The following is a 15,384-nucleotide window of genomic DNA, read 5'->3' on the forward strand; positions in this document are numbered from 1 at the left end:
AGACATGGTTCACGGCCAGCTCTGTCACGAGCTTTGACACTCTCCTCCCTGATGGCTACAAGATCCTCTCCGCCCCAAGATCCACCCCGCTCGGAGGGGGTGTGGCCCTGATGTTCCCTGAGTGGATTCCTGCCTCTATCATCCCCACTCAGACTTTCAAATGCCTTATCCGCATTGTCTCTCTCTCTCTTTCTCACTCTTTCTCACTCTTTCTCACTCTTTCTCACTCTTTCTCACTCTTTCTCTCTCTTTCTCTCTTTCTCTCTCTTTCTCACTCTCTCTCTTTCTCTCTCTTTCTCTCTCTTTCTCTCTTTCTCTCTCTTTCTCTCTCTTTCTCACTCTTTCTCTCTCTTTCTCTCTCTTTCTCTCTCTTTCTCTCTCTTTCTTACTCTCTCTTTCTCACTCTTTCTCTTTCTCGCTCTTTCTCTCTCTCTTTCTCTTTCTTTCTCTCTTTCTCTTTCTCACTCTCTTTCTCTCTCTCTCTCTCCCCCTCTCTCTTTCTCTCTCCTAGCCACTCTCATATAGTTGCTGCTCTCTACTGGCCCCCTGGTAAAATCACCTCCTTTCTCTCTGAGTGGGCTGACCTTTCCTCCTCACTCCTGGCCTCAACCACTCAACTCCTCCTCCTTGGTGACCTCAGCAACCATCTTGATTCTCCCTGTCCCTCGTCTGAGCTCTTTCATGACCTCTGCGATTCACTCTCTATCCTCCCCTCCGGCGCTACTCACTCTGCTCGTCACAGACTGGATGTCTTGATTTCCTCCCCTTTCATCTTTCCATCTCATCCACCCAAGATTGCCACCCACCTTCTCGGACATCCGGACTATGAAGCGTGTGTCAGTTGAGGCTTTAGCTGCCACCTTCTCCCCCCTTCCTCCAGCCCGGGCAGTTCACACCCTGACACAACTCTGTCTCTGCTCTATTTCTGCTACTCCCGATGCTTTTACCCCTACCATGAGGATCCATTTGAAGTCCAAAGCCAAGTGAAATTCTTGGTTTGACTCTGACCTAGCTACACTTAAATGTAAGTGTAGGATGGCTGAGAGGAAATGGAGGGCTTCTTGCTCATCCTTTGAGAAACTGGCCTGCAGCCTGCTCCAAAGGCAATACCAACTCTCTGTCCGCACCAAGAAGAGAGTCCACATTCAATCCCGTGTCTCTGCGGCATCTAACAACTCGACCACACTCTTTATAATCTGTAAGGAGCTGGCCAACCCAGCTGCAGTCTCCACCCCTCCTCTCCCCTCCCAGGCTCTTTGCAATGCCCTTGCCTCCCACTTTATCTCTAACTCCCAGGATATCCTGTCCACCCTCTCCTCCACTCCCCCTCCTCGCCCCTCACCCATCACCTCCTCTGCTTAATGACCCTCTGTCAGCTTCCCACCTCCCTTTTTCTCCTCCTTTCCACTTTTCTCCCCTGAGGAGGTGGCTAGACAAGTCCGATCTATGAAAACCTCATCAAAAGAGGCCTATCCCTGTTCCTCTAAAACCATTAAGGACCAAATCAAGATCTTCTATCTCCCTCTCTACCTGTGGTGTTCCCCAGGGTTCCATCTCTCGCCCTGGCTTTTTAACCAATACCTGGCAACTCTCGCCTATTGCAGTTCCATTTTCTGCTCAAATTTCCAGTGATATGCTGATGACACCCAACTCATTTTTAGGCTTCCTTCAGCCACCTCCTCTCCTTCCATCATCTCGGATTGCCTATTCGGCATTCAAAAATGGTGTGCCACCAACAACCTTTGTCTAAATGCCAACAAGACTGAGATCTTCCTCATTTGTACACCTTCACTTTCCTTTCCCTTCACTCCCTTGGCCCTCCTCCTACCCCTACCTGCGAAGCTAAGAACCTCTGGGTCATCTTTGATTCCACACTTTCCTTCTCTGCACACATCTCTGACGTCTCTAAAAAGTCAAACTTCTTACTTCATCTCCTTAGAGGTACTCTGCCTTTTCTCTCCTTCCCTCAGAAGCTCACTGTCTCCCAATTCTCTCTAGGTTGGACTACTAACAGCCTCTTTCTAAATCTACTTGCCTCCACTCTCGGCCCTTTACAACAAATCCAGAACAGAACTGCAAGACTTGTCCTTGGCCTCAAGCCCTGGGATCGTACCTCTCCAGCTCTGAAATCCCTTAATTGGCTCCCAGTGGATGCAAGGATTAAATCTAAAACCCTCTGCATTGTCCACAAGGCTTTCTCGGGCCTGGGTCCAATATACTGTCAACTTTCCCTCCGTGAATACCTACCCTCTCGAACCCTCCATTCCTCTAACTCCCTCAGGGTCAGACGTTTTTCAAAGAAATGAGCTGGGTGTAGAGCTCTGTCTTCGGCTGGGTCCTCCCTTTGGAACAGCCTCCCTGCCATCTTGAAACTTGAGGAGAACCTTCTCCGGTTCCGGAAGCAGCTCAAGACCTTTCTCTTCACTTCTGCCTTTGCCCCTTTTCTCACATACTGATCTGCTTTGATCTCTCAGCACCGTGCACCTGGCTACCCTCTGTCCTTCGGGCCCAGGTACCTGCTCACCCTGCCACCCTCCTTCACTGCCTCTGGGCCACCCCTGGCACTGGGGGTCTGTATCTGTACCCATACAGTCCCACTCCCACTTTTCCTCTGCACTTATCAGATAACCCTATCTGACTAACCTAGCACTTTGCCGCGTGTTGGCTGCACTACCCCTGCTAATCACCTTTATTTATTTATTTATCGCTTTATTCATATTTATTCTGTTCTGTCCTCTGTTCCGCACTTTCAACTTCTCCCCCCTTCCCCCTTTCCCATGCACTTGCATGCTCTTGATGTCACTGGGCCTAGTAAGATCGTTGTTTTTGTTCTCCCCTGTTCCCCGCCCTTTGCCTGGTCACGCTCTGAAACACTTGTGTACGAGCGCGATATAAATAAAATATCATATTATACCTATTGCTGACACCTATGTCAATGCTACTTCCAGGCAGACTATCACTGACATCCTCTTTTCTGTCCCCTCCCCAGACCTATGGAATCCCCACTTGGTCTCTACTCTCTCCCCCCTTTCTCCCCTTCACCACTGCTCTTGACACTCCCTTCCTAAGGGCTACAAACTCCTCTCCAAACCTAGGCCCAACTGACCCAGAAGTGGAGTGGCCCTGCTTTTTCCTGAGTGGGTCCCTCCTTCTATCATACCTACTCAATCCTACTCCTCTTTTGAATGCCTCGTCTGTAGGCTCAGAATCTCTCCTACTCCCTCACTCACTCTTGCTGCCTCTACAGGCCTCCCGGCCATATCTCTTTCGTCTTCTCTGAATGGGCCGACCTCACCTCATTCCTCTTGACCTCTATTCCGAACTCCTCCTCCTCAGTGACTTCAGCATCCGCCTTGAGTCTCCTGGATCAGCCATTTCACTTTTCTGTGACTCCTCCTCTCTTACTATTCTTCCTTCCGGTTCGACCCACTTAGCCAGGCAAACTTTGGATGTCCTTGTCTCTGGAGACACCCCTAGCTCTAACCCGCTCACCACCACCTCTCCTGGTCCGACCACTCTCTCCTCTCCTCGCACTGTCTGAGCCGCCTCCAGCACTGCCAGCCTCCTTCGCCGTCATTCGACCGATGGAGCGAGCGTCAGTCGTTGCTTTTGCTTCCATTTTGATCCCACCCCTGCCTCCGACTCTTCCTTTGACTCTGGTCTTGCTAACCTTCAATTCTCCATCTCTAACACCCTTCACATTCTTTCCCCTGTCATGAGGATCCGCTTCAAGCTTGCCTCCAAGTGCAATGGTTGGTATGACTCTTATCTAGCTTCTCTGAAAGTGCACAGTTGCTGACGAGAAGTGGTAGAAGTTGGGGTCATCCTCCGACAAACTGACCTGTCGCCTGCTCCAAAGGCAATATTATTTTTCTATCCGTTCTAAGAAGAGGGCCGCCATCCAAGCCCGCATCTCCGAAGCTACCAACTTCACGGCTGAACTTTTAAAAATCTGCAAGGAACTTGCCAATCCATCTGCAGTCTCCACCCCTCTCCTTCCTTCCCAGGCTCTCTGCGCCGCTTTGGCATCCCATTTCACTTCTAAAACTCCACCACGCTCATCTCCACTCCCACCTCTGCTCTCCTGCCTCCCTTGGCTCACCTACCTCCACCCTCCCCTCACTCTCCTCCCTCCTGCTCATTGCACCTGATGAGGTTTCTAAAGTGCCCGGCTCTGTGAAGATCTCATCCAACAGGTGCTCCCCTGCTCTTCCAGAACCATTAAGGACAACATCTCCTCTCTCACCCCGGCTCTTGCCGATTTCTGTATGTCACTACTTTGCCACTGGCTCTTTCCTGCTATCCCTCGAGCACTCCCTTGTGCACCCTCTCCTAAAAAAGCCATCTGCTGTCCCCTCCTACCTAGCTAATTGTTGCCCTATTTCCACCACCTCCCTTCTTGGCTAAACTCCTGGAGAAGGTGATCCTCCCCCAACGAATCCATCATACTGAACTTGTCGGTTGCCTTCATGACCAATCTGGATTCAGGGCATCCAGGGGCACGGAAACTGCTCTCCTGAACACCCGTGATGGCGTGCGCACAAATCTTGATTCCAACTCTCCTGCTGTTCTCATTCTCCTTGATCTCTCCTCTGCCTTAGACACAGTCAGCCAGTCTATCCTCTTAAAACAGCTCTGTGATACCCTTGGCATCATGGACCGGGCACTGGACTGGCTGACCGCTTTCCTCACTAATCGCCCTTCCCAGCTGCAACTGGGCTCTTTCTCCTCCACCACCTCACTCTCTACCTGCGGCATCCCCCAGGGCTCTATCCGATCACCGTGTCTCTTCAATATCTATCTCACCCCTCCTGCTCATCTTAACTCCGCCTTTTCTCCTCATATCCAGTGTTATGCTGATGACACACAGCTCTCCCTCAAACTTCCCTCTACTACCTCCTCTTCCCTCCTTTCTCATCCCCGATTGCCTGCCGCCTGCTATCCAGGTATGGTGTGCAGCTAGCAATCTCTGTCTTAATGCCAGTAAGAGAGAGATCCTTCTTAATGGGACACCTGCGTGCTATTTCCCTCCTATCATCTGGCTGCCCTCTTTGGGCCCTCGACCCTCACCATCCTGTGAGGCCAAATACCTTGGGTTCATCTTCAACTCCTCCCTCTTCTTCACCCCTCACATCTTGGACCTTGCTAGCCCACTTCCAGCTTCACCTCCTTAGAGGCATTCTCCCTTTCCACACATTTCCCCAAAAGTTCATTGCCTCCAGAGCTCTGGTTCTCTCTAGGCCGGACTACTGCAAAAGCCTCTTCCTCAATCTCCCCCTTTCTTCCCTACGCCCCCTTCAGCTAATCCAAAATGGGGCTGCACGACTTATCCTGGGCCTCAAGCCCAGGGACCGTATCTCTCCAGCCCTAAAATCTCTCCACTGGCTGCCGGTGGCCACGAGGATCAAAGTCCAGACCCTCTGCATCATCCATAAGGCTTTCTGGGACCTGGGTCCAAGCTATCTACTTTCTCTCCCTAAATATTTTCCCTGCTAGAGCCCTCCACTCCACTAAGTCCAACTCTCTGATTGTCAAATGCTTCTCCAAGAAAACGCTTCTCCAAGCAGAGAGTGGGAGGCAGGTCTCTCTCTTCGGCTGGTGCCTCTCTCTGGAACAGCCTTCCTTCCCCTCTCAGACTTGAGCCGTACCTCCTTAAGTTCCGGAAACTTCACAAAACTCTGCTTTTCACTACCTCTTTCCCGGTTTCCCTTCCCTGCTAATCACTCCACTGCCACTGGGACTGGGGGCCTGGTCCTTCATGAATCTCACAGGTTACCTGGCCCTCTGCCCAATCAACACCAGTACCATCCCCCCACCCCTAAGCACTACCCTTGTGGGCCCCCTGCCTGGCAGCGGTGCATCCCACCCTTGGGATCCCTCTGCCCAGCAATTAGCCGGTGGCCTCCTCCCCTGGTATCCCTTGGCACTGCTCTCCCGAACTCACCGGCCCATACCTTGCTCCACCCCGCCCCCCCTTCCTTATCCTCTGCACTCCTCCTCGCTGCGCTTGCATGTCCGAATGTCACAAGACCAAGTAAGAACACGTTTTTATATTTACTGTTCTTTTTTCCATTGTATTTACTCCCTTGTTCCCTCCCCCACTTGCCTTGTGGTGCTTGGAAACACTATTTTGTTGTATAAGCGCCTAACAAATGCTAAATAAATAAATTAAATAAAATGAGTGGTGCTATTTAAGCTGGCCATTTTGGTCCCATGGTGAGTTTACCCGCATGTAAGTGTTCTGTGGAGTGGGCTGGTGGAAGCCACATTTGTTTTTTGGCATTACATTTTTCCCACCTTAGTAGCCAAATTAGTCTACATGGTAGCCATATGGGTACTAAGGAATTTGTTTAAGTCATGTTCCTATCCATTTTGGTTTGTGGGCTTCTTTGTGTGTGGGGAACACGAGGATGGCTCAAAATGACCTTTATGCTGAAATGGGATCACTCTGGGCCCAGCCCTGCACCCTCTAATGTGGTTTAAACTGGAGTAGCCTGGATTCCCCCAGCACCCTGTGAGGGAAAGCTTATCAGCGGGAGGCCATATACTTGCATTAGATTCTTACTAGAACTCGAGTAAGACTTCTTCTAGAACATGGGCTGCTGCTAAGGGTCTTGTTTCTGTCATACTGGTGGAGTGAGGTCCTGCTTCCTTTGTCCTCTGCATCCTGCTCTTGCATTGCTGTTTGGAACTCCTGGTTTGGCCCTTCCTTACCTTCCATTTAGTCCTCCTTACTGGCCGGGCTGGCTGCTCTTTGTTGTGCATTTTTCCTGGCCTTTTGCTGTGCTGACTTGGGTATGGAGTCTCACTGACCTGAGTACTTTTCCCTGGGTCCTGGACTCTCGATATTTATTCATTGGAATAGTTGTCAGGAGTCCTCTGGGTCGAGGGGGTCAGAGGGGGGCCGGGTGGGCGGGGTAGTAGGATTTTGCAGGTAATGCATTTCCATTGACTTGCATTGGTGCCGAATCCTCCTTTCCTTCCATCCTTCACTGGCTGGCTGGGTCTCGAACCCGAGCTGCTGCTCCTCATGGGGAGGGTCGCCTCTCGGGTTCCATAGAGTTGCTTGTTTGGCTGCAGCTTTGGGGTAGATCTTGAATGTACCTTACTTTACCCTATAACTGAGGCTTGCCCTTTGCACTTTGTCTCATTGTTTACTCGGGGAGGGGGGGCGCTTGTACAAACTTATAAACTCTCAAGTGACTAAAAAGGGTATTTATCCGAACTTGGAAATGTGTTTGCGGATCCCAGGAGTTTTACACCAGTGGCTCGATTTTTTAGATGATCCCTATAATATTCTGGGGAATTAAAAATCATAAGTCACTGCTTTGCACTCCTGTCAATAGACAATGTATTATTGGTTATTTTGTTTCCACCTATTTCTAATAGTGTATTCCGACCATGTAGTTCTAGCATTATAAGTCTGATTGTGAATCTAACTTTTGGTTGCCCTCTGTGGAAAGTTGTCAGCCACTGTACTTTCCATAGCCAGCTGTGACCCACCCTACCCAAGACCCACTGGCTCACTCGCGTCCAACGCTGTTGCCATTACACAAGTTGCCTGGCCATGCTTTCAAATTCGGCAGCCTTTATACTGGTCTTGTCGAGCTACCTGTGGGCTGTCTGCCTTACTTTATTTTACAGGATGTGGGAAATACTGTGGCGGGGCATGTACTTGCACCGTGGGATCTGAACATGGCTATGTGATGCATATTACTCTTGTCTAGAGATCCCCTCCCCTGATAGGAAAGATTTACATTTCATGTGCAATTTTCCCTCCAGTTGTGTACCTCTCAATTTTTTTCTGCTGTTTAATACCGTAGTCTGACTTTGCCACTGGAGCACAGCCTTCAGCTGCACTCCCCTGGGCTTTTCTCTCGCATTGTTATGGGGAAACTGACATGCCCTTAAAGACAGTCAGTACTGGAAGACTTTGTTTCCCTTTGTCCTTGTCAAAGTTGCAACGTTTCTGCAACATGTTGCAAGTGCACAATGTACCTTACAGTACAGGGCACTTGGGTCTTCCTGTCATTTCTAAAGGCCCTAGACACTCAAAGGATTTGTTAGGAGAAGTGTGGATGTGCCTTGGACAGGGCTGGTGGCAGCTTATCTTTTCATATATTTGTAACCCTTTCCTGCCAGGTGAACCGAGTTTACCGCCTTTGGCACAAATAGGTGGCCTGGCTCCAAAATGGCCATGCCACAAGGTTCTTTGTCCTGTACTTTGGCAATATTGCCCCTTCACCTTCCCCAGGTCGAGTCGACCCGGGTCAGTCCTTATTTGGGCATACATTCTCCTGCAAAGCGTCAAGCTTTCTCTGGCTTCTGCATGCCTTGTGTGTGTGTGCTGCCAGGATGTGGTTGGACTGTCTGGTTCTAGTACACATCCTGGGTGCCAGAGTGCCTGGTGTGCTGTGAATGCTTGGGACCACTGTGGTCCGTGAATGGTCCACGTATGGTGTGCCTATATGTGAGCAGATATCTCATTGCATCCTCTTAGTTTTGGCACGAAGGAGATTCTGGAAAAGAGAAGGCACCAAACACCCATACCATGTCGATCTCTTGAGTTCTCACTGAATGAAGGGTAGGATCCAAGTATCCTGAAATTAAGAAGCCGAGAACATAAACCGCTGGAAGGTTTGGCACTCTGAGCCCGCTGTCGTCCCGCTGAACTCCTCTGCATCAACTAGAACGTCTGCGAAGACGCTTTGACCCATTGGAATAGTGGGACCAACTAGTCTCAGCACCTTCATCAAACCCTGCAAGTAAGCCTTCTTGGAAGTGTCCCAGGGCCAACCAGTAGGCTGACCAGCTTGCGCAGGACTTTTGGTCTGATACCGCCACCGTTTCGAGGAGGCCCTTGAAACTTGGTGCATCGCAAGCTTTGTATTCACGGCACTCGCACCGAATTTCATACCCTTGGCGTTCCCAGGTCTGGAGTAAAGAGAGAGCACCCGAACCAGAGTACGAGCGGTTACCGTGTCGCCCAGCCGTGGTGACGAACTTTGCAGGTGCCTTGCAGCTGTGCCCCTCTTTGCCCTGAAGCCTGCTACAGTGGAACTGGCCTGATCCATCCACCAGGAGCGGGGAAATCGCCACTGTCCCATTTTGGAATCAACGCTGTAACTTCATCTCTGAAAGCCGCAGAGGCGCAGAATTGCTGCATTTGAACCCGCAACCGAAGTGAACTCAACTGCCAAAGTTTGGTCCGGAGTGCGCCAGGAGTCGGTGAGTAATTGCAACCCTGACCAGTGGCCCCTAGCGCATCCATCCATTTTTAAGCACAAGTGGCCCCTGAGGGCCCCTCTCCTTTCCACAGCCTGAGCTATCAAACTATTCCGAACTCCTGGAACCTGTTCTGCCCTCACGGGGAGACCCTCCACGAATAGTGGGAACCTATTCTGCATCACCTCACCCACCTTCCTGAGCTGCTACAGACCCTACAAGAGACCCTGTTTTTGCCCATCTGCACTACCGCGTGCGCCGGCATTGCAAGTACATTTGAGCAATAGGCTCCCCTCTTTGTAGGGACTTGACTGCCTTTCAGTTAGGATTGTGTTTGTTGCAGTACTGCCTAAAGGCTCTTTGCACTACCTGCTTCCTCCTCTTTTCTAGGTTGTGGACACATTTTGTGCATTAACCCTTTTGGCCACGTCTTGTATATATGTATTTTAGTAGGATTGTGTTGGTTTAAAAGTGTTATTGTTAATAACTATTGTATTGTAACACAAAGGCCTTGAATAAATGTATTTTTAATATATATATACACCTGAGTGAGAGTGATTTGTAGTGTTGTTTACACTGTGTGCTCATTGAGGTCTTGCGGTCACCCTAACCCCTCCTGAGACCTAGTCTTAAACGCTGCCAATGCTACCTTGATTGGTCTGGCTTGTCCAGAAGGTTACCCTGTTCCAAGAAACTAGGCTGGCCTTTTGAACTTCTGCCCACCAGGTCAGAGTTCAGAAATCCATCTCAACATCCCCCAACACCTGTGGCATTATAATGTGTATGGGGTTTACCCCTAGACATAAGGTTTACATAAGTTTAGCTACACACATGGTAAGGGTCAACACTAAGGCCCTTTACTGTTTTTATACAATCACTGTTTTTATTCTATTATTGCATTTGAAACCTAAAGTGGTTATTAGAGTTTCTACTTACTATGTCGTAACGTGTATATTTTTCAGTACACCTGTGTAGTGACCTCTATTGGGCCTCACTATGCTGGTCTACCCGCCTTCTCCCCTCTCCTGAGTGAAGCAAAGACTGCTCTGCTACATTTTTAATAGAGGGAATTTGGGTTATCTTATGAACACCTTGTCTTACCCTTAGGGTAGGTCTTCTAACACCCCTCATTAGAAGGCTGATGACCATTCCCCCCAAATACGAGCTTGTCCCCTGAAAAGGTCCTCCCCTATCTGCATTATCATGTGAGAGGTGGAGCGCAAATAGTGTTGCTCAGCACTCCTACAGCTGTGCCACGTGCAAACATCAATGGCTGTGGTTCGAAGTCAAAATGAGACACATAATAGGTCTGTAGAAGATTAACAAGTTATGTTACTACACACCTGTAAAAACGTATTACAGGCAGTTAGTGGCCTGATTTTCCTTCTTTATTTATTTATTGGACAGTTGTATGCCGCCTATATGCAAGTGTTTCCAGGCGCCACAAGACAAATTAGGGGAGGGGTGACCACAAAAGTGATGGGTGGAAGGTTTCGAATTAATCTGAACCACTGGCAATTGCTCTGGGAAACCTACCACACCACTGTTTTTTAGCCCGTCTGCGCCATTGCAAAAGGGGTCCAGCCATGTGCAAATCAGTCAGCTGCCGCCACCAATGGAAGCAGCCCAGCCCGAACTGCTAGGCCAGGTCCCCTCTGCACAGAAAACCAAGCAACCAGATATGTTTCGGCCTTGTTGGACCTTCTCAGTGAGGTGCAGCCTGGTTCCCTATGGCGCAGCGAGCAACGGACCCACGTCTGGGCATACCCTCTCTCACATGGAGAGACAAACTGTGACCACAAAAGTGATGGGTGGAAGGTTTCGAATGAATCTGAACGACTGGCAATTGCTCTGGGCAACCTACCACACCACTGTTTTTTAGCCCGTCTGCGCCATTGCAAAAGGGGTCCAGCCATGTGCAAATCAGTCAGCTGCCGCCACCAATGGTAGCAGCCCAACCCGAACTGCTAGGCCAGGTCCCCTCTGCACAGAAAACCAAGCAACCCCAGACATGTTTCGGCCTTGTTGGACCTCCTCAGTGAGGTGCAGCCTGGTTCCCTATGGCGCAGCGAGCAACGGACCCACGTCTGGGCATACCCTCTCTCACATGGAGAGACAAACTGACCACAAAAGTGATGGGTGGAAGGTTTCGAATTAATCTGAACCACTGGCAATTGCTCTGGGCAACCTTCCACACCACCAAATTAGGGGAGGAGAACATAGGAAGAACAACCAACGGTTATATTGGCCTTGTGGAATTCCTGCCGTGCAAGTACAAGAACGAGGTGGATGGTGCAGGGGTAGAGGGAGAAGTGCAGGAGTGAAGTGCCCAAGGTAGGGGGTTGGAGGTCAAGTGCTGGGGGGCCAAGAAAGGCAAGTGCTGGGGGAGCCAATATAGCAAGTGCCAGGGGTAAAAAGGGAGGGAGGAGCGAGGGCAAGTGCGGAGGACAGGGTGGACCAGGCTGGGGCTAGTCCAGGGAACAGAGCCCGACAGGCAGCGCTTGCAAGGGTTGCTGAGGAAACTGGTGGGGGGTGGCCTGGCCCCGGTGTAACTCTGGAGGGGCAGGCCCCGGTCGCAGCAGCAGAGGGAATGTTGGTACTAGAGGGGAGAGGGAAGGAAGAGGAGAAAAGGAAAGTCTTGAGAAGTTTCCGGAACTTAAGAAGATCTGCCTCAAGTCTGAGGGGGCAGGGAGGTTGTTCCAGAGGGTGGTACCCTGCCGAGGAAAGTGATCCATCTCCCACTCTGTTTGGAAAGGCGTTTGGCCTGAAGATAGTTGGAGCCAGAGGACTGAAGCACTTATTCCAAGTGAGTACTGACATCAGAACGTGCCTGTGGTAAGAAAATAATAAAACTGAGTTGTATAGTATTAGTAATAGAACAGTTGCTTGCATATTTTAAAAAGACCAGCGCCTACCCGAGTTCTGAATGTCATCTTTGCATACACACAGGCACACGCATAAGCCACTGCATAAAAGTAACAACCAACATCAAACGTTGAAGGTGGCATTTCTCATTTTTATCACCTACTTTCTTATATTAGGTAGTATGTACTTAGTGCTGAACAAGGCAGTGCCTTGCACTCATCCGAGATGACACCCAATGCAGCGTCATCTTTCATATTAATCGGGTCTTGCATCGGGGCCTTTCAACCCTTTCAGGTAAAATGTGATCGAGCATCGGAAGGGGGTAGGGAGGAGCATCTGCCTCCATGTTGGCAGTCAGCTTTCTTATGACACAGCAATATGCACCTGTCGTTCAGGACTTTCAATCGGATATTTCAATGTGCTGCTTTTCGCACGTCTTACAAGCTGAATTTTCATGGCCCTTGAGGGTGTGACCTGCCTGGGGTCTCTGTGGTACCTTTTTGCTCCCGTTTTTAACCTTGCTGACAAAGGATTCATTGCTTCTCAGTGGAAGTTTAGTGTTTCAGCTCCCTGCTGGCCATCATCATAATTGCCGGCTATTAAGCCCATGGCTGTATTTCTTTGTCTCCATTGTAATGCATGCACCCTGTAGGTGCCTCAGACTGTTCTCCGCTCTCAGCATGGGGGCCCCCCAACCATCATGTTGAACTGGACGCCCACGAGCTGTGACAGCTCTTCAGCCTGCCCTTATGGTACCCGTTTAAAGCCATAATCCAGCTCTTATGGAAGTGTATAGACTGTGTGTGCGAAATGAAGTCATGTATTATTAGACTTAACAATAGAGTTCAGAAATACCGCTCAGCAGTCACACCTACTTAACGAACATTCTTAGGCAAATCTTATGTGCAGCAGCTGCATGGAGTCCTGTATTCAGCGCCTGCTCAAGTTGCGCTCTGGGAGTGTCTCACCCCGCGCCTCCCACGCGCAGCAAATAAAGCTTGCCTCCAGTTTACATGACACTGCTCAGTGTCATGTAAAATTAAGTATCGGTCTGGCCTGGCCAGCACCTATTAAACAATTAAACCGCACACAAACACTACAAGAGCAACAGTGGGTTCAGTTCTGCGCCCCCGCTGTTCTGCATTTTGTCGTTGGGGAGGGGGGCAGGGCCCACCGAAAAATCTTGAACAGGGCGCTGGAATACCTCCCTGTATTTAGCAAATGCAAGCGTTGACACAGTTGTGGTCCATGCACTTTTTGGAGCCATCTAGCCCACCGACCGTAGGGGGTTTACACATGACTGTGTAATGAGCAAAAAAGAAAATGAATCAGTTGGAGGTTGGACAACATACACTCTACAATAGCCCACGAAGGTAAGAACATAATTGTGGCAGAGAAATCTACAGAGAAATCCGTTGCGTGATAGCATAGTGGAGTGCTGGCCAACATAAGGAGGGTTCAGACATGGCCAACGCATACATTTAAAAAAAAAAATGTAGAAAAGAAATAAGTTTAATTTCCAGACGGAACCACTAGATGGCGCGCTATTCAATTAATAGGAACGTTTTCTTTTCGATTTTCATCAGCGAAATTGTAATCCCTGTTTGGATCAGAGTTTACAGCGCCCTCCAGTGGTTTTCCACAAGTATAGTGGTCGAAGTGTACGAAAAGAAGTAGTGGAACTATGTTCAGTGCTGTCTTGCCCACCATTTCCCACAGACCCCATCGCCACGCCCCCTCCCACGCCCAACCCAAACCCGCAAACACACCTGCTTTTTAAGGGAATGTTCCGCTCAGTGCACTGAAGTGCAAGTTTCAACTTCTTCCTACACTTTTATTTTAAAACTAAACCATTCCGGAACTGGTTCTTTTTTAAATAAAAGTATAGGAACAGTAAAACTTAAAATACAAAAGTAGAGGAGCACCGCTCCCGCCCACTTTTCCCACTGCACAAGTCGTGACACTTTCGCCATTATTTCTTACTATGTACTCCTGTCTCTGAACCTTGACATTAAAACTCTTGACTTGTCAAATTATAGCTTCACTGACAAGATTTCGATCAAGAAATCTTCATCCAGAAACATGGGCCACTTTATCCTGGTAGCAGAGGTCCTCAACGCGTGGGTGGTCTTGTATAAACCGAAGTGTAATCTTGTTCTAACGGAATGACTGATCTAGAACCAAACGGTCCTAGTTTGGCTCTTGGTCCGTCTGCGGCATACTTCTCTATGGCCGACACACCTATGCGACTGTCCGCAACCTGCGAGCCTCCTGATGCTTTGGACTACGATGTCCAGGATACCACACCACTGACTACGCTGGCTAGGGCAGTTGGGAATTGCAGTCCAAAACATCTGGAGATCCAAAAGTTGCATACCTCTTATCCTTGTAACATCCACTCAGGTGCGTAATCTCAGGGTGCTTTTTGACCAAGATTTCCCTATCGCGGGACACACTGCGTCAGTAATCATTTCCAGCTCTAGTTTAGGACTGTGGCAGGCCCCCAGAGAGGGAGCGCAGAGATGGCAATCGCTGGTGTTTCCACATTGAGCCTCTGCTAACTGTGCGTGGACAGTTCTACCAGAGTATGTCGTCTAACAGCTGGAGAGACTCCGGAATCTAGTAGCTTGTTTGCTGGCCTAACCTGGACGTCGGGCCCATGTTTCTCCAGCCCGGCGCTTTTTGCATTGGACGTCTGTGGTCAATCGCATTGACGATCCATCCAGCTTTCTTTAAAGGAGGCCCAGCTTTTATGCAAATCAAGGTGATCATGTGTATCCCTCCACGAGCAGTGTGACCTTCCCTTTGTAGTTGCAGGAGAGCAGGACACCCACACCATAGGTATATCCTTTACCTGCCATGGATTGGGATCCAGTCTTTCCATCAATTGCATATATGTGTGGGGTAAAGGGTTTATTTTGTTTGGGGTCGGATTTTAAGGGTAAAAAAAACAGGGCGATTGGGGGACTCCCCTCCCCACCCCGCCGCCCAAATAATACAAAAAAATGCATTCGATGGAAATCATTTCCTTGGAAAACCTTCGATGCATTTTACTTTCGTTGGGAAGTTTTCGATGCAAAGACTATATATAAACTCCATGGATTGCCAGCCCCTTCCATAGTGGGGCTGTTTCCACGGTCACCTTTCACCCATATCTTGTTAACGCAGTAGTCTTCTATTGCCAGTACCTAGATGCCTTTTTTGACAGATAAATAATTTAATCGATCGGAAGACCGATATCACTGAGCAAACCTACCGGTAAGTAATTTCTCAATTAAAGTGATCTCTTGTTTA

At 49.3% G+C, this 15,384-nt stretch overlaps 1 protein-coding gene across 1 annotated transcript in view; it reads left to right on the forward strand.

Moving 5' to 3' along the window:
• LOC138491423 (G protein-coupled receptor kinase 5-like) overlaps positions 1 to 15,384 on the forward strand; it is a 901,946-nt gene that overhangs the window by 811,812 nt on the left and 74,750 nt on the right. The window lies entirely within an intron of this gene.

This window comes from Ambystoma mexicanum, chromosome 10 (assembly GCF_040938575.1).
Source record: "Ambystoma mexicanum isolate Mex_15411 chromosome 10, UKY_AmexF1_1, whole genome shotgun sequence".
Lineage (NCBI taxonomy): Eukaryota > Metazoa > Chordata > Amphibia > Caudata > Ambystomatidae > Ambystoma > Ambystoma mexicanum.